The sequence below is a fragment of the Rutidosis leptorrhynchoides genome, chromosome 5 (assembly GCF_046630445.1).
Source record: "Rutidosis leptorrhynchoides isolate AG116_Rl617_1_P2 chromosome 5, CSIRO_AGI_Rlap_v1, whole genome shotgun sequence".
NCBI lineage: Eukaryota > Viridiplantae > Streptophyta > Magnoliopsida > Asterales > Asteraceae > Rutidosis > Rutidosis leptorrhynchoides.
The window spans coordinates 118,760,141-118,781,032 of NC_092337.1; the positions used below are offsets into that span (position 1 = coordinate 118,760,141).

General features: G+C 34.8%; 1 long non-coding RNA gene across 4 annotated transcripts; it reads right to left on the reverse strand.

Annotated features, from left to right (window-relative positions):
- Positions 1–1,105: 1,105 nt before the first annotated feature.
- On the reverse strand, positions 1,106–10,348 carry LOC139847790 (uncharacterized). 4 transcript variants are annotated; one of them, XR_011759680.1, is made up of 7 exons: positions 10,335–10,348; positions 10,180–10,251; positions 9,419–9,515; positions 8,023–8,907; positions 1,827–1,935; positions 1,535–1,627; positions 1,106–1,377 (listed from the first exon to the last, which is right to left on the reverse strand). It is a non-coding gene; the product is annotated as an uncharacterized lncRNA (long non-coding RNA). The 4 variants fall into 4 exon arrangements; XR_011759681.1 differs by lacking the exon at positions 10,335–10,348 and having other exon boundaries at positions 8,280–8,907; positions 10,180–10,258; XR_011759679.1 differs by lacking the exon at positions 10,335–10,348 and having other exon boundaries at positions 10,180–10,258.
- Between the last annotated feature and the right edge of the window lie 10,544 nt (positions 10,349–20,892).

The following is a 20,892-nucleotide window of genomic DNA, read 5'->3' on the forward strand; positions in this document are numbered from 1 at the left end:
ATAATAATAAAATAATAACACTTATAAAAAAATAAAAAATTTCTTTTTTTAAATTAGTGTTGAAAAATTAATACATTATTTTACATTGTTCATAAAATTCATTATGATTATCAAACAGATAATTATCGTTCGGAAATAAAATCAATTAAAAATATTGAATAATTAGATTTTGAACTATTAAATACTTAAACATTCTATTAAATCAAACACACCCTTAATATCAACTTCGAGACTACAAAGTACAAACTACATTCCAACATAGTTAATTTAAACTTTGGCAACCTAAAATTCAACCTTAACATTCTCATATTCGCCCTCCTCAGTTATTTTAGTGTCTATAGAAAATGATCGCCGAAACTGACAAATAAAGGTGATCCCTGAGATTTCAAAATTAACTGTTATACCTAATCGTATTTTTAATAGCAGAAAATTATCTAGTTAATCCCTGTGATTGTATAATAAAAATGTGTTAAGTCCCTTACGCATTCTTTATGTAATAAAGATTAAACTTTTCCATTTATTCATATTACACTTTTTTAATGGAGGTTAAGAATCACTGGCAGGGGTCCGAACGTCATGTCGAAATCCATCCACCTGATCGTTTCTCTGGACGAACCAATACAGTCCTACCGCCCCTTAAGAAGAAAACCCTCACGAAGAAAAAATACGGGCATCACGTGTGATAAAAACCCCTCGTATGAGGCTCAAATTCATAGACATTCGAAACCTCCAAGGCCTATAAAATGAGCATGTAACCACAAGAAAAATATTTTCACAGTACATGAGAGTCGAACCCCTAATATCTCTTACCATCAATGCACCAACACCTTACGCTTGTTTATTCTTATTATATGGTTAGTCCTTTTCATCTAACACTAAATTCATTTGAACCTTTACTATTATTGGTGAACGTGTAACTACTCCGTATAATTTAACTTCCATACTATTTATTAAAATATATATTAAAAATAAGCTTTATAGTTTTAACTAGTGGATATTCCTAGCTTTGCGTCGGGTTTGTTAGCTCTTGATAAGTTTTCTATCTTTTACTTTTAAGTTTGTCTGTTAGGGTAATGGAATGTGTTTTACATAGGAGTTACCCAATTACGTAATAATTATAAGATCCTAATGCTGTATCAAAATAGTGGATTTTTACTAATTACATCCCTTGGTAGTTCAACTGCTAATTTTGTTTTAGTTGCAACTAATTTTTTCCAACAGTGATTACATTCAAAATGTTGATTTTTTCTGCATCTATTCCGTTTGTTAAAAGATGATGCTGCCATAGGTTTTCGTCTGTCAAACAATGTTGGTGTCAAAAGTTGGTGCTGCTAATGCCCTATTCCAAATTCTTCTTGGATTTCATGGTGTTTGTGCCTGCAAATGATTAATATTGGCGTTGTTAAAGTGTTATTCCCTTTTTTTGTATGGCTGGATATTATAGCAATTATGTGGAGAATTTTTACCTTCGTTTTCAAAAATATTTAGGAAAGTAAGAACTCAAGTCAATAATATTAAATTGAAAATGTCTAACCTTTTTGGCATCAAATGATGATGTCTGAAGGTGTTGATTCTTTTCATCCAGAAATTTTTGTAAGGTTGATCATATTGTTAACTGTACTTTTTCCTTGATAAGACACATAGAAATTTACTTTAGGTATAAAGTTAACAAAAACGCGCTACAAGGGAAAACAAAATCTAAACACCTAAAAACCTAAAAATCTAAAAATAACTACCAAAATCATAATATAGCTAGATAAAAAAATAAACCTGCTGTAATAGAAGCACCAAATTGACGACTCAAAATAGAACAGGTGGATGTGTACCTTCAGGTTCAAGATGAAGATAGAAGTTACACGATTGATGACATTCTTCGGTGTTGCACCAGAATATTGTATAAATTGTTGAAATGAAATAGAAGATCATCACCTATGACTGCAGATATAAGAGCAAAACAGAGATATTCACCAAATAACAATAGTTAGTTTAACTAAATTACATTAACACGATAAAGCACAAAGTAATATACATTTATAAGAAAAATGGGGAGAGAGTGTTGAGAGAGAAAAAAAGGCGTGCACGGACAGACATAGAGGCGAGTACAGCGGTGACTACAGGCGACAAAACAAGGGTTCAGGCAGAAATCGTTTAACTTCATACATGTGTTTCAATTTTCCGAACGAATGGGCTGTCGTTGATTTGTGGAAGTTCTTTAAACCATATGGTGCGGTGCGAGATGTCTTCATTCCATCGAAAACTTTACGTAATGGAAAGCAATATGCGTTTATCAGATTTGGAGATGTAACCGATGGGGATAGATTGCTGAAATCCCTCGAGAGCATCAAGATTGGGGATGAAGGTATTAAGATATTTAAGGCTACAACAAGGGGTCCCAAACCTGGTGGAGCACAGAACCCTAACCCTAATATGGCGAATAAACAACAAGCGCGTGTGTTCCCGGTGGGGAACAGGTACAAGGATGGGCGTCGTTTTAATGAGGTGCTAAACGAGAAGGTGGAAGATCTAAGGTCGAAAATCAACAAAAACAAAGATGACCTTAGATCTACCCTTAACTCTAAAAGAATGCATGAAGATGGTGGTTTTGATGGAAGAAAGACAACCTTGGCTAAGAATGCTATGGGACAGGAAGAAGATAAAATTCTGCTGATCAAGGATAATAATAACAACAGCAACCTGTTGAAACGAGCGATCTTGTGTGAGGCTAAAACCCATAAAACACTCAAAAATCTCAGCAACATCTGTTTTGAAGAAGGGCATGGGGATACCCAGATTAAAAGTCTGGGGGGTCTTAGTATATTAATCATCTTCAATGATATTGATACAGCCTCTAAGTTAGTACACGAGACTAACCATCCCCTCAAGAAGTGGATTCACAAGGTCCAACTATGGGATGATGATTTTTGGCCGGAAGGTAGAATGGTATGGTTGAGGATCACTGGTGTGCCTATCCATTGTTGGACAGACTACACATTCATGGCTATCGCTAACCTATGGGGGGTGCCATTTGAACTAGATAATTGTTCTCTTGAAGGACACCAAACTCTTAACCATGGGAGAGTTTCTGTGAAGCTTATTACCCCTGACAAGGTCAAATGCAATCTCAAGTTATTATATCGTTCAAAATATTATTTTATTACTGTAAAGGAGGAAAAGAAGGTCTGGTCAAGCATTGATCATCATTCGGATGATGATGAAGATTCCTTCTATAGTTCAGATTTCATTGATTCTGATGATGGGGCATTTAATCAAGACGATCTTTCAGGCGATGAGAGATCCTCCAAGGCGTCAGATGTAGGTGGTGATGTTGACGAAGATGATGAGTTTGATGATTTTATAGACGGTGAGGGAGATATTCCGGTTACCTTTAACTCTCCGGTGGTTAACTCTCCGGTGGAAGACCTACAGTCAGGGTGCATGGGAAATAATGAATCTGTTGAGAATACCAATAATGAGAATAGCAATAATTACGACATGGTGGCAGAAACAATGAGTGGCAATTTGGAAAAGGGTAATGATTATGAAGGTGGACCATCCTTAAGTAATGATATTAATGATATTAATGTTGCTCCTATAACGGAACAAAAGGGTAATACAGCTGGAAAAGGGACAAGCATTGACCCGATTGATACTGCTGAAAATGGGCCAGAAATATTACCTTCAGTTGGGCCTAAGATTACAAGCAATGGGCCTTACCCTAATTCGGCTACGCCGTCTGATATCCAAGACGACCTTCTCAATAATTGTCATGCGAACAGATCGAATGATCCAGCTCTAAGTATCCCTAATCCCAATTCCTGCCGACAACCTCGACCAGGTTCAATTCGTAACTCAAACTCGACTTCAAGCTCAAAGGGTGGTTCAGAGATTTCATTCTGTAACAATTGCTATTGGAGTGCGATTGGTAATCACAAAGCTTCTTCCAGAATAAAAAGAATGAAGGATATGGCCAGAAGGGGTATCAATCTTGATGATACCCATAAGTGTAAATCTTGCGGTTCTAAACCGAGGCAAAGACCGAAAAGATCCAGTAGGTGCAGCGATTCTCATTTATAATCGATCAGTGAGAATGAAATCAGGGAGTTCGGTAAACAAATTGGGTTAAGGTGGAATACCTTCAACCCTCTGTAAGTGCCATATCCCCCTTTTTCGTTCGATTAATCTTTTTTATGAAGATACTTACCTTAAATGTACGTGGGTTTGGGGTCAAAGGGAAATTCGGGTGGGTAAAGAGCTTATGCACTAATGAGAAACCGGATTTTATGGCATTCCAAGAAACTAGGTGTAAATATGTTAATGATCAGTGGGTTGGTTTACTTTGCGGGAGTAATGATTTTGGGTATATACAAAAAGAAGTGGTTGGGAACTCAGGAGGGATGTTATTGATTTGGGATACAAAATCTTTTAAAGCCTCTAGTACTATGTGTAGTGAGTACTTTTTGGTGGTGCGTGGCAATTGGGTTGGGTCCGGGAAAGAGTCAATAATTGTGAACATATATGGACCTCATGACGATACAAGTAAAAAATTAATGTGGAGATCCTTAGATAGTATTATGTGGGGAATTAACTCGGCGTGGGTGTTATGTGGTGATTTTAATGAGGTTAGGGTGGAGTCGGATAGAAAGAATTGTGAATTCATTAGACGAAGGGCTGCTAGATTCAATGATTTCATCAACCGGAACAAGCTAATTGAGATCCCTATCAACGGTAGGAAATTCACTAGAATAAGTGACGACGGGGTTAAGTTTAGTAAGCTGGATAGATTTCTCGTTTCCGACTTATTCCTTGATCTTTGGAAAGACCTCTCGGTGGCTCCGTTAGATCGAAGAATATCGGATCATTGTCCTCTAATCTTAAGAGACAAAATCGTTGATTATGGTCCTAAGCCGTTTAAAGTATTTAATGTGTGGTTCCATAAGGATGGTGTTGACAACATCATTCAAGATGCGTGGGGGAAACCGGTTACTAGTAGACGTCTTGATTGTATTTTCCGAGATAAATTGAAAAATGTGAAATTTGCACTTAAGGAATGGAGCAACAAGGAGTTCGGTAATCTTGAGAATGAAATCAACAATCTTAAGGAGAAGATAAATGTATGGGAAGAGGCGGCTGAAACATGTTCCCTTGATGAAAACGAGAGAAAACTATGGCTCGAGACTAGGAAATTGTGGTTGGAGAAAGAAAACACAATGATTAATATGTTGAAGCAAAAAGCTAGGAACCGGTGGATAGTTGAGGGTGATGAAAACTCAAAGTTCTTCCATTCCTCACTCAAAAGAAAGTACAACAAGTGCAACATCCGAGGCCTTAACATTAATGATGAATGGAACGATAATCCAATTGAGGTTAAAAACCACGTCAGGCTTCACTTCCAAAAAATCTTCGGGGTTAAAAACAGTAACAGGCCGAGTGTATCAGGCTGTTTCAATCAGCTTGTGTCAGATCCGAATATCGGGCCTGTTGGGCCGACTGTGGGCCAACTCACGGTTGAGGATGCGGCTGGATTGGAGGGTAAGTTTTGTGAGATGGAAATCTGGGAAGCAATTAAGGATTGCGGGAGTTCAAAGGCCCCGGGTCCCGATGGATTCAACCTAAAATTCTACAAAAAATATTGGGACTTAATCAAAAGTGATCTCCTAAATGCAATCAACTCTTTTTGGGATAAGGGTAAATTTTCTAATGGTTGTAATGTGTCATTCATTACCCTCGTCCCAAAGAAGTCGGATCCAACCTCACTAAATGAATATCGGCCGATTAGCTTGATTGGGAGTTACTACAAAATTGTCACAAAAGTGCTTTCAAATCGCCTCCGTAAAGTCGTTCCAAAACTTGTGGGTAAAGAACAAAGCGCTTTTATTAAAGGTAGGAATATTTTAGACGGCGCCCTAATTGCAAACGAAACAATAGATTTTCTAAAGAGAAAACGCTTGAAAAGTCTCATTTTCAAAGTGGATTTTGAGAAAGCTTTCGATTGTTTGAGTTGGGAATTCCTTTTAGAGGTGATGGAATTTATGGGTTTTGGTGTTCGGTGGCGACATTGGATTCTTTCTTGCCTTAAATCGGCCACTATTTCGGTTCTAGTCAATGGATCCCCAACTAGTGAGTTTAAGTTGGAAAGAGGTGTGCGACAAGGAGACCCACTTTCTCCTTTTCTTTTTATTCTTGCGGCCGAAGGACTTAATGCACTCACTAAAGCTGCGGTTAACTCGAATCTCTTTGTCGGTTGTGAAATTGGTAGTGATAAAATTTGTGTCTCACATCTTCAATATGCGGACGACACAATATACTTTGGAGATTGGAGTACACAAAATTTCCGGAACTTGATGAAACTCCTCAAATGTTTCGAATTATCTTCGGGCCTTAAAGTCAACTTTAAAAAGAGTAAATTATTTGGTGTGGGCGTCAATATCTGTGAGATCGAATCTATGGCAAAGCAATTCGGGTGTGACTTTGATAATTTGCCATTCGTTTATCTTGGGTTACCAATTGGATCAAAAATGAATAAAATTAGTAGTTGGGAACCGATTATTGAAAAGTTCTCGAAAAGACTCTCGGATTGGAAAGCATGTATGATGTCGATCGGTGGACGCCTAACTCTTGTCAAATCTGTGCTAACTAGTCTTCCGCTGTACTTTTTCTCTTTCTACCGTGCACCGCCTTGCGTGATCAAAAAACTTGAGAATGTGAGACGTAATTTTTTTTGGGGCGGGACGGGGAACGACTCAAAAATTTCATGGGTTAAATGGGAGGAGGTTCTTTTACCATACGGGGAGGGTGGATTAAACTTGGGTTCTTTAAAGAGCAAAAATTTGGCGTTGATCGGCAAATGGTGGTGGAGGTTTTTAACCGAGCCCACCACTTTGTGGGTCAAAGTTATTTCGAGTATCTATGGCCCCTCGGGCGGGTTCGGTTTGGATCGTAATAATAACCTTATCACTTGTAACTCTACTTGGGCAAATATCATTAAAGCAGGTGACATCATGGATTCATACGGTGCTTCGTTTAAAGACTCTTTCAACAAATCATTAGGCGACGGGTGTGCAACAAAATTCTGGTCAGACATCTGGGTGGGCTCGGCAAACCTCAAAAATAGGTTCGAAAGACTTTACAGGCTTGATCGAGACCCTAATGCGACGGTTAATAAAAGAATCATCTCAAATGGCGGCGGACAGTGGGACTGGATTCGGATTCCAACAGGCCGAGGGGAAGGACAGCTTCACGAGCTTTGTGATTTGGTTGCGGACATCAGATTAAGCGATAAGCCAGATTCTTGGGTTTGGAGGTTAAGCGGAAGTGGTGATTTCACTGCAAATGAATTATCGCGCCTGCTTGACTCTAAACTCCTTTGTGTCGGCCTAAATCTTCCGGGTACACTTCGAAACAAATTCGTTCCAAAAAAAGTAGAAGTATTTGTTTGGCGTACGAGAAAGAAAAGGATTCCAACACTTATAGAATTGGATAAGCGTGGGATCGACTTGCACACCATTCGTTGCCCTCTTTGTGACGATGATGTGGAATCGGTTGACCACGCTATCTTATTTTGTAAGCACGCGTTCGATGTTTGGTCTAAAGTGTTCGATTGGTGGGGTTTGAATTTGGCTTCCTCGCTAAGTATCAACGAATTGCTCACGGCTTCCCCAAGTATTGCGATGACGGAAGTTGGTTGCTTGATTTGGCAAGCTATGCTTTGGACATGCGGGTACTTCATTTGGTGGAATCGAAATCAAAAGGTCTTCAACAACAATTCTTGGACACCTTCGGTTGCTCTATGTGAAATACAAGTTAGATCATTCGAATGGATCTCGAAAAGATGTAATTCTAAAAAGATTGAGTGGCATGAGTGGCTTCATAATCCTAAGTGTATCATTGTTTAATTTGTTAGCACAACGCCTCGTTAGTTAACATTGTGAGGATAGGATTAAAGCCAATGTCTTGTGAGTTGTAAACTTTGTATTGTTGCTTTGAGTAAAATAAACTCTACTGCTTTTCAAAAAAAAAATATACATTTATAAGAGGCACCAACGACAATTGTAACACCACATATATATCATTGTTACTCAAATAGCAGCCTAAATAAATATATTAAGTTAACTCAAAAGAATCCAAAATTACATGCATAGAGAAATATTAGCAGCAATAAGTAACTTAATTTGCGAGAAACCAATGTAAACCTCCTTATGTGAGCGTTAGGAATTTTGTGAGCATTCTTGGTTTAAGGCAACATATATAGAACAAACTAAAAACATTAGAAATATTGTTACCTTAAGATCCCGCCACGAAATATATGACGGTAGCCCTCGTACAATGAATGTACAATTTAGTTCTTGCATAAGAAATATTTTACAGCAGCTATTAGATGGTGTGCTACGCATATGCTGGAAGATGGATGTAAGATACCAGACGTATACATCGACTTGTTAGAAAAACACATTGGATATACCATTAATCACTAACCATACCGACACAAATGAAAAAGGCATATTAACATAAAAAAATTACCGCATTAATAGAAAGATCAAAATAAATGAGGCTCAGTGTATAAATCTAGCATCGTATTATGAATTGCCATGGCTGCAACCGATAGGTTGCCCCACCAAGATACCAACTCATTTTTCTCATTACTTGACCCAACTCCCACATCTTCATCATCACAGCCTATTTTTGTTTAACCTTCTTTATGAAAACGACACTCGTCTTTATTGGGAGTTATGAGTAGCTTCATAAACATACCTTGATCGTCTACAAACAGAGACATTGCCATGTCTGAGGACAGAAACCAAACTACGCGTAGTGGGTACCATGTCCAAAGACGGTAGCGATGCTCCTCGAAACAATCCGAAGTCATTCAGAAAAACCAAGGATTGTTACCCCACCACAATCATCGTGGACCTGCATTTATTACAATTATTTAAAGGTTTAGATGTATGTTTCTGAGAGAGAAAATGACTCAAAGTCTGACTTCATTCAACAATGTTCCATTGACACGTCATAAATGTTATTAGATATGCATTAAAAATGATGAAAGCATGAAATCCAACAGCCATACCAAACTCATAATAGTAATTTATACAACCGTATTTTCCTGTGAAATGTAATCCCACATTAGTAAAATGACCACATAAACCCTATCCAAGTAAAAACACAATAGTTTATTGAAAAGAAACTTTATGAAACTCATTAATTCATTTTGTCATGTATTCCCAAATCCAAAAGCAAATCATCTAACTTGTTACATACTCACATAGCCCTTATTACTCCAATTTTGACCTACTAAAGCAACTAAAATAAGAAGGAAAAATATTTAAATTGCAGTTTACTTTCTTGTAGACGAACAATTTCATCATATAATATAATTTTAATTTATAATGCAAACATATGTATATCATAAAGAACCACTTACTAGTTAAAGGGCAATTAAAGACGAATACATCTTATCTTTACATTGTCACAAAAGACTGAGCCACTAACCATAGTATCTACATTGGCTCCACCAATGACTGCAACCAATATCACAATTTTGTTAGCATACCCACACCTACACCCATTCTTCTCCAACCCATGAACCCACTTTATAAAAGATATCGATTAACTCACAGTGAGAATATTTTAGAAAGACTTGTAAATGTAAAACTAATATTGAAGAAGCAAGCTAGCTAGGTAGCTTATGATTCCTTTGTAGATAATAGGTGTAGCAAAGAAATGTATACACAAATTAAAACAAAATCATGAAAATTCTAAAACACCGGTATTATAAAAGTATTACTTCATTTGTAACAAAACTCAGGTAAAATGAAAATAAACAAAGCCATATATGTAAACAAATTTCCATATGATCGATAACAACTTATTATATGTATTAAAGTTTAAAAAATTTACTTAAGCATGAGCAATCAAAGTTACTCATATACCTAATTACAAACCCAAAGATATAGCAAGAAACAATGGAACTAAATAATTTTAATAACTTACTTACTTGTATTACATTAACTCCATTTTAAAAACAACCATGAGCAAAAAGTTAAGAAAACACAAACACAAATACAATTTTTTACGCTAACGCATCTAATTGCAGAATACGGAAAGCAATCCCAAAACAGGGGGATACAAAGAGGAAATAAATGCACCACATGCAATCGAACTTAATTATCAACTGATTGTTACCATTCACCGATTGACACTTCTGTCGTCACCCACTAGCATTGCAACCATATCCCACCAAGTATATTAAAAACCCTAGAAAAAAAATAATATGTATAAATATGAAAAAATTAAACAATGAAATGTGCAATGGAGGAAAGATATTACAGAATTAATACCAGGAAACGATTAGTGTTGGTTTATTTTGGCTAGTAGAAGATATGTTTATCCCACATTGGTGGGAGGAAGATGTGAGGGGTGAATGACTTGGTTATATAAGAGGGGCTAAGTCTTCATTCCAAATTGCACCAATCAATACACTTTAAGTATTTGATTATTTCTTTCTTTCTTACCCTTGTTTGAGAGTTGTATTAGTTAAATATTTTTGGAGAGTGTAGTTGGCTTAAGAGAGTCGTCTATATCATTGTAACAATTTGTGATATAGTGTATTTCTCTTTGGGGGCCGGTGGTTTTTCTCCTGTTTTGGAGTTTCCACGTTAAATCTTGTGTTGTGTATTGTTTTTATTTCTTTACTATTATTGTTGAGCTGGGTGGTGGGAATTAGTGAGACCGTAATTTCCCAACAACTGGTATCAGAGCGTCAGGTTTGACGGGGGTCTCGGTTATAGGAGTCGGAGTATGCTCTGTGGTTGCCACGGGAGTGGATCGTCCACATCAGAAACGAGTTCTATTGATCGTATAGGGTATCTGGTTAGACAATATTTTTTCTGATTCGTAGTAATAGTTGGATTTGTTAGTGGCGAGTTGTGGATTTCCGATTTAAAGGGTCCTGGCTACCTGCTACATCTTTTGGCTATTCGAAACGTGAGTAAAATCAGAGAAAGTTGTTGTCTATAGGATACGGATACGATGTCGAAGTTCAGTCCAATGAGGTTTGATGTAGAGAAATTTGACGGGATGATCAATTTTGGCTTATGGCAGGTTCAAGTCAAGGATGTGTTGATTCAGTCCGGTTTACACAAGGCTTTGAAGGGTAAACCCACCCTTGTTCCTGGCAGTGATTCTAGCAGTAAGTTCGATGAAGAAGAATGGGATGATATGGATTTGAGGGCAACAAGTGCGATTCGTTTGTGTCTTGCAAAGAACGTGCTTGCAAATGTGCACGGGTTATCAACGGCAAAGGAGCTTTGGGTTAAACTAGAGCAGTTGTACCAGGGCAAGGGCATCTCAAATCGGTTGTGTCTTAAAGAACAATTTCATACTCTGCGTATGGATGGGGGTTCAAAGATTTCAGATCATCTAAGTATTCTTAACGGTATTGTTTCAGAACTGGAGGCTATTGGAGTTAAAACGGATGATGAAGATAAAGCTTTGAGGTTGATATTATCTTTATCATTGTCTTATGAACACATGAAACCTATTTTGATGTATGGGAAGAAAACTCTGAAGTTTGAAGACGTTACTAGCAAGCTCCTATCCGAGGAGAAAAGACTGGAAGGTAACGGGGTCTCGTCATCAGGAGATACGATAGTGTTGTGTTCGGATAGGCAGAAGAGAAACTCTAGAAAGAATCTGACATGCTGGAAGTGCGGGAAGACTGGACATGTAAGGGTTAATTGTCCCGGTGGAGCTAATCCGGCAAATGGCTCCAAAGACGCTAACATTGTCTCCGTTGTTACGGAGAGTGACGAATTCCTCTGAAGTCACGTCATCCTCATGGTGTGTCCGCGCCACCGTGAAAAGGGATGTTCGTTAGCGGTTCCACAATTACACATGTGCATTGGTTTGGCGTTGATGCAGGCTGTGTGGTGGAAACTGATGTTGTAGCTGATGGGACTTTCGGGAAAGCCAAACAAGGAAGTTGCACCATAAAGTTTCAGCTGGTTGTTCAACAACATGTGCCGAGGTGAAATGCTTGGAATGTGATATTCTAAGTGGTATACTCTTAATGGTGGAGTATGATAATTCTTGTTAAGAGTTATGATTGTCTGTGATGACAATGATTGCCGGTTTAGACAATGTTGGATAAAGATGCAAGTTTTGTCTCTTGGGAGATAATGTCAACGGCATGAAGATGAGGATCTTGAAGTTGTCGTCGAGGAAGCGTCTACATCGGTTATCCTTGCAATGTGGAAGCATGGTTATCTTCTTCTATCCAAAAGGTGGAGATTTGTTGGTTTATTTTGGCTAGTAGAAGATATGTTTATCCCACATTGGTGGGAGGAAGATGTGAGGGGTGAGTGACTTGGTTATATAAGAGGGGCTAAGTCTTCATTCCAAATTGCACCAATCAATACACTTTAAGTATTTGATTATTTCTTTCTTTCTTACCCTTGTTTGAGAGTTGTATTAGTTAAATATTTTTGGAGAGTGTAGTTGGCTTAAGAGAGTCGTCTATATCATTGTAACAATTTGTGATATAGTGTATTTCTCTTTGGGGGCCGGTGGTTTTTCTCCTGTTTTGGAGTTTCCACGTTAAATCTTGTGTTGTGTATTGTTTTTATTTCTTTACTATTATTGTTGGGCTGGGTGGTGGGAATTAGTGAGACCGTAATTTCCCAACAATTAGGACGCCGGATATAGCTGCTACGACGTGGCATCAATGGTGTGACGTAAATCGAGAAAACCCTAAATTTTACTCCCAATATTCCACCATCTCTAATACATCACGAAAACAAAGAAACTGTTAATCGCCGTCGTCTCTAAAAGGATTAACAGTCGATTGAACCTCCAGCAAGGAAAAAAAGGGTTAACCGATCGACTGAGAAATTCGTCAAGGAACAATCGATTAAACTTCCACCAAAAGAACGATCGATTGAACCTAAACAATCGTTTGAAATATCCATCAATGATTAAAATCCGTCAAAAGAGTAGGTGGAGAAGAAGTGAAAATTCACAAATATCGAGAGAGAAAGGAGTAGGTGCAGCAGAAATATAGAGAAGCAGAAATAGAGAGAGAAGAGAGAATGGAACAATCGAGAAGAAGGGAAGGGTAATAAGTGATGAGAAGGGCGATTTAGACAAGTCACATAATTCACGGTTCATGTTTTTTTACCTTTTAGTAGAATGGTAAATGGTAAATTCTTAGAGAGAGATTAACAAGTTAACTATAAGAGATTAACAAGTTAACTATAAGTATACACTTGCCAAACATTGTTCGACTTGTCATTACACATCAATCCTCTCATTGTTAGATTTTGAACTCAGAGTACTTTATTACAGAAGTACACACTTATATAAGTTTAGTGAGTTCATATTTTGGCTCATATTTTGTTATATGCTTTTTAAATGATAAATTAGAGCAATCGTTGCATTCATTCGATTGATTGTGATGTAATCATAGGAACCTCATAATAAGTGATTGTTTGTTGATTAACTTGATATACTTTACATTTACAATAAAATACTTCAACAATATTTAATAATGTTCTTTTTAATCAGTTTACTTATTACTTCCTTCAATAATCAATATCATTGAAGAATGAATATCATAAAATATACTCCCTTCGTCTCAAAATAAATGTCATGGTGTAACTTTTTGAGTACAATTTTGACTTTAAATATTATTTTTTTGTGTTATATAATAATTGATGAAAGTTATACCAATTAAAACACAATTAAAAAAATCAATCTATTCATATAATTTTCATTAAAAATAATATAACAAAAACTATAAAATATTTGAAGTCCAACTTAAAAGATTTATTTTCAAAACTAAAACAGAAAATTTATTTTGAGACGGAGGGAGTAATATCCATAAATTATTGCTCTAACTACATTCTAACAATCTAGACTAAACATAAATTTTAAAAAGCTTTTTTAAAGCAAACAAGTATATATATTTATGTCTATCCATAGCCACGACTACATACCCAAACTTAGAAGGATGGCAATGGATGTTTCATTCATAGATATCCATCCGATCTGATCCACTTATAATGGATATGAATATTGTAAATAGACGAGAATGGAAATAGATATGGATATGGATGATTTAACTTTTTTCATGGATGCGATATGAATGACAATTTATGATTCATGGATATATCTTTATCACTCGAAATACATATATACATACATTTATTCGTTTTAAAATACATGCATATGTATCTACATATCCATATACATACACATGTAACCTACAAAATTTTAAATTATTAACTAAAATAAGGGTTATGAAAGTTACAAATTATTAATTTATAACTAATATTATTAAACGTTAAACATTTAGATCAGTTTGAACGTATATTTACTTACATTGTAATGAATTTACTCAATTAAAGTCAAAATAGGCGACAAATTACAATCGTAAAATGTGTAATAACCTAAAAACATAAAGATTATACATTTACATTTTCTATAATCTATATTTAATTGTCAAAATCGTCGTTGGATTTACATTTATATGCAACGAATATCCATTGAGGCAACAGCAAGCGTCGATATATTGGCGTCTTGACTGCCGCTTAGAGCCTAATTTAATTTTCAGACGGACTTAAAACCCATGAAAATTTAATTCTACCATTTTCATGGCGTGTCATTTTATTATTTATTTAATTTATTTAATTTTATTTTTTAATTAATTAATTAATTTATTATTATTTTTCGCTGGAGGTCCTCACGGAAGCAATCTCTCTACCCTGGAGTAGAGAGGGGGATGACTTTCTCTTCTTGTGGATGGAGAATTTTTTCTCGACTATGGTTAAAGAAACGACATCTCTTCTATTTTAGGGTAGGGGAAGGGTTGTCTACATCTCACCTCCTCAATACCTTTGATGTCGTGCGAGGTGTATATAAAATAGCTTTATATTTTACAAGGAAATACTATTAAATACGATACAATTTTACACAAGATATTTATTTATTTATAGAATGGATATACTTAAACCTTGCTACAACACTTATAGGCAGTGTACCTAATCGTACAGTAGTGTAGTTTTTAGTAAGTCCGGTTCGTTCCACAGGGAAAATCTTTAAACAAAGCTTAACGCTATATTAGTTTACTTTTATAAAAATACAAATATATATATAAGTAATATTATTATTATAAAGGGGGTTTTTACCGTTTAATGACCGGTTTGTCGATTTTAAAACTTTAGTCGCAGTTAAAACCAAATGTAAAATATTAAATAAATAAAAGACTTAATTTAAAGCGTAAAGTAAATAACGATAATGAAATTGCGAATAATAAAAGTGCGATAAAATAAACTTGCGATTAAAAAGTACGATAATTAAAAGTGCAATTAAATACAATAACAATAAATAAAAATGTTATAATTAGAAGTGCAATTAAATATAAAATAAAAGGAATTAAATATGAAATAAAAGAATTATGCTTATTTAAACTTCCGTAATCATGATGTTTGACGTGTTGATTTTAGTTTTATGCCCATGGGTTAATTGTCCTTTGTCCTGGATTATTTAATATGTCCGTCTGGTTTTTGTCCATAACAGTCCATCAGTCATAAATTTAAAGTGCGAGTGTCCTCGTCAAATTATCCTTATACCCGAAGTTAAATATTCCAACTAATTGGGGACTTAAACTGTAACAAGATTTTAATACTTTGTTTAATAATTACACCAGGTTATCGACTGCGTGTAACCCAAGGTTTTAATACTCTGTTATCAATTATGCCAAGTGTCCTTGTATATAATTTCACCCCTGTTTTAATAATTCTAGTGGCTTGATGATGTAGCGTGAGGGTACGAAATAGTATTATTTTTACTAGGAAATACTACAAAATATGACACAAGTTTTATTAATTTACGGATGGGATATACCTAAACCTTGCTACAACACTATAGGCAGTGTACCTAATCGTAGAGTAGTGTAGTTTTTAGTAAGTCCGGTTCGTTCCACAGGGAGTTAGTGATTACGTACTATATTTTTATAAAACTATATTTATATAAATATATATATATATATATATATATATATATATATATATATATATATATATATATATATATATATATATATATATATATATATATATATATATATATATATATATATATATATATATATATAAGTAGTAATATTATTATAAAAGGGGGGTTTTTACCGTTTAATGACCGGTTTGTCGATTTTATATTTTTAAGCGTAAAGATAAATGACAATAATTAAAGTGCGTAAAATAAATAAATGACGATAAATAAAATAACAATAAATAAAATTGCGATAGATTATGAAATAAAAGGATTATGCTTATTTAAACTCCCGTAATCATGATCTTTGACGTTTTGATTTTAATTAATTGTTACTCGGGTTAATTGTCCTTTGTCATGGTTTATTTGATACCTATCTGGTTTTTAATCCATAATAGTCCATCGGTCATAAATATAAAGTGCGAGTGTCCTCGTCAAATTACCCTTATACCCGAAGTCAAATATTCCAACTAATTAAGGATTTAAACTGTGACGCAGTTATCACTTCTGTCAACAATTACACCAGTTATCACTGTATGTAATCTACCCCTGTTTTGATTAGATATGAATATTAATTTACCCACTTGATCAGTTTGAATAATCAATTACCCAACCCGAATAATTAATTAAATGATTATAATAGATTCCATATGAACGTCACTAAATAGGACAACCATAATCATTATTAATTATTAGGATAATTAATTTGAAGATAGGTTCGACAGACTCCAATGAGTTGTCACTCAATTAGACAATACCCCCCATCTATTAATAGTCAATAGTCCAATTTCCACAAGTGTCGGTCTTTTGCCCAAACCTTAATTATGGTACAAAATCCAATAACCCCGTCTTAATATTTAGTCAAACATCACGATTACTTCGGCTTAAATAAGCATAATAATAACTTAGTTACGAGACATTAATTTAAAAAGGAAGAACATAACTTACAGTGATTATTAATCGCGTAGCGTTACACGGACAGAGTTCCTACTTTAAAACCCGTAAAACATTTCTTACAATAACCCAATTATTATTAATCTTAAATTAAACTTAATATTATAAATATAAATATAAATTACATAAGAAAGAAAGAAGATTGGAAAAAGGTGTGTTTTTACATTACGATTACAAAGCCTTTTATAGGCGAATTTAGAAATTGAATTTTCACTTATGACCCCTGAACTATGCTCAATTAACAACTTTTTATTATTTAATATTATTCTTATTATGAATTATTTAAATATTATATTTTATTCTTGTGCATAGTTGACTCGTAATTTTTACACCGTTGCGTCGAGCGTTGAGAGTTGACTCTGGTCCCGGTTCCGGATTTTCGAACGTCCTTGCGTACAATTTTATATTTTGTACTTTGCGTTTTGTAACTTGTACTCTTGTCATTTTTAGACGTTCCTCATCAATAATTTGAACCTTTTTGATTGTATCTTGTACTTTTGAGCTTTTTGGACCTTTGTGTCTTCAATTCGTCGTTTTCGCCTTTTGTCTTCGCACTTATTTAAAATAAACGAATATTACTTGAAAATGGAACAAATGCAACTAAAATCTTGTCTTTCTTGGGGGATTTTGCTATGAAATATATGTTCCTTTTTAGCCTTATCATGGCTATTAATCCATTCCCGTGTTCGGTTAAATGAACGATTATTCGTACATATAAATATCCCGCCCATCGTGTCCGATTGAGTGTATATGGTTATTTATAGGGACTTCCAATTGTAAATCTTTATATTAACATTAACAAACTATCATTTAGTTAAACAAATATAAAGCCCATTAATAGCCCATAGTCTAATTTCCACAAGTGTTGTTCTTTTGTCCAAACCCCAATTATGGTACAAAGCCCAATTACCCAATTTTAGTAATTAGCCCAACATCATGATTACTTCGGATTAAATAAGTATAATAATAACTTAGCTACGAGACATTAAATTAAAAAGGTTGAACATAACTTACAATGATTAAAAATAGCGTAGCGTTACACGGACAGAATTTTGACTTACACCCTTACAACATTCGCTAGCATACCCTTATTATTAGGATTTAAAATTAAAATTAAAATTAAAATATAAATATAAATATAAATATTACGTATAGATATAGAGAGATTGATATATTGGATGATAAAAATGATCAGAATTCGTTGGGTTTTATAGGGATTTTCGTATTTGGCTGCTCCGCGAGTCGCGGCATTTTTGGCCTCCATACTCCGCAACTCGCGGAGTTCGTAATTCCAGCTCACAAAGGTTTGGAGCCTTTCTTGCCGACGGTTTATAATATATTATATAATATATAAATAAATATAAGAATTATTTAAATATTATATTATATTTATGTGCATAGTTGACTTGTAATTTTTAGTCCGTTGCGTCGAGCGTTGAGAGTTGGCTCTGGTCCCGGTTCCGGATTTTCGAACGTCCTTGCGAATAATTTAATATCTTGTACTTTGCGTTTTGAATCTTGTACTCTTGTAATTTCGAGACGTTTCTTATCAATAATTAGAACCACTTTGATTGTATTTTGTACTTTTGAGCTTTTTGGTCGTTTGCGTCTTCAATTCGTCGAATCTGTCTTTTATCTTCACCTTTTATTATTTAAACGAATATCACTTTTAAATAGAACAATTACAACTAAAAGCTTGTCTTTCTTGAGGAATAATGCTATGAAATATATGTTCGTTTTTAGCATTATCAAATATTTCCGCACTTGAGCGTTGCTTGTCCTCAAGCAATATAGTCTTGAAATACTAGAATCACTTCTTTATTCTTCACACTTTGTACATCAGTGATTTCTATACGGCGGTATAAACAATGGTAGTAACGATATGGTTTACAGTCCCACATGACTATAAAAATTTAGATCCATTAAGGAAATTGGATCTTTATGAAAACATTTGATCTTTTGAAAATTAAATCTAGTTTTTACTCTAGATAAGTTTTCCGGAATAACCCTTCACCGGTGTTTGCAAATTCTTTTTGTGGGTTTGGTGGGTTTCAGATTTGAAAATTTTAGCTCAAAACTTGCGGTTTTGTGTCACCCACTTGCTAATCTTGTATTTGGAAAGCAACACATCCAATATACTTGCTCCGTATATTACCTTTCGGTAAACTACCATCCGGTTATAAAGGAAAGCGTTGAACAAGCAACTGTTAAGGCAATGTCCCCTGACATGCTTTTAATTATGGTCTATAACGTGTTGGACGCAATTACTATCCTTTGTAGGAGCAATAGTAAAGCTCACCCTTATAATTTGTCGGTCTAGCACAAGGTCCTGTCTTTGACCATGCTATGTAACCACCGTTCTTACGGTTGACACCCGATTTAGTTCAGGTGACCTAATGAATTCCAGGTGAATTCCTAGGATTTTACGTTCAATGGTAATGAACGCATTGAAAATGGGTTTTCAGAAAACAAATCGGTTTATAATTTGATCAAAATATTTTCTCGTTCAAGCTCGAGTTTAGATATCATTGAATTCCATGAGTTTGTAATTCTCAATCTTTAAGGTCAATCTCAAGGATTGAGTAATATCAGGCTTAAAAGCTGATTTTTAATCTTTAAGGAGATTATTCTTTTTGGGGATCCGATTCATTAGTCTTATCAAGCTAATTTGCACGGTGCCCCCCCCCCCATTGTACGAGATAAATCCTTCTCATGGTTAGGATAAATTTGACCACCTGGCAACCCTGTTTTATGCTGAGGTCCGTGGATTTCCTGCTGATTTTAGTGATGACTTTTCTAGGTTTTTCGTCAACCTACAGCTGGTCTGGACGACAACTTCCTGACCTAAATCAAGAAGCGCGTTTCTTTTTCGGAAGACTTTACTTCCTTTTAATGATGGAATTGATTCATCGTGTAGATCCATCTCTTCTTTTCTTTCATCGGGTAAAACAGTTTAGTTTAGTCCAAAGCAAAAGTATTTTCAGTTATTTGTTACCGATATATGTGACATATGTTTAAGATAACTTGGTAAATTTTCCCCCACTTGGCTTTTATTTTCCTTTTTATTGTCCTCTATTCCATTTTAAATGAATTTTAACATTTTGGTTTGTTTCTCAATTTATGTCCTTTCTGAGGTAACAATAATTTCGGTGTTAAAACCTAGTTTTATCGTTCATAAATATGTATAAACATGATTTTGAGTTCATTTAATTGAAAATTTTGAAAATTTTTACTAGAATTGGGTAGTCAGTATATAAGACTAGGGCTGTTCTTTATTATCAGAGAGCACTAGGTTCTAATACAACTACTGCTTTACTAGTATTTTTAATGGTAACCAAGTATTTAAGATAAAAATTTTAAAAATCCGAAAGAATTTAACCCCTTCCCACACTTAAGATCTTGCAATGCCCTCATTTGCAAGAAATCAGTAACAATTTAAATTATTGAGGGTGATTTGTGTGAAAATGATTAAATTTTACCAAAGTTTTCAAATATATTGGCGTTTGTTTGCTGAATGATAAATGGTGCATATTATTTGTTCATTCCGTCTTGTTGTTATATCACATTTATTTTGCATCTTGTCGTCAAAATTAGTTGCTTTTGCTAAACTTAATGCCAGTCTTTGAAAATGCGTTGTTTTACCCTGTTGTGTACATAAAATAAACTACAAACATATATACATATTTTTGAAGTTTGGTATATTACCCCACATTCAAAAATTATTAAAATCTAATAATAAAATTTAGAAAATTATAAAAACTAATACAAATCTGTAACGACCCGTAAATTTCCGACCAAATTTAAACCCTAAACTCTATATGGTTCCGACACGATAAGCAAAAACCCTAAAGTTGAGTCTAAAAAGTTTGAAATTGTTATTCGGATGATTAGTTA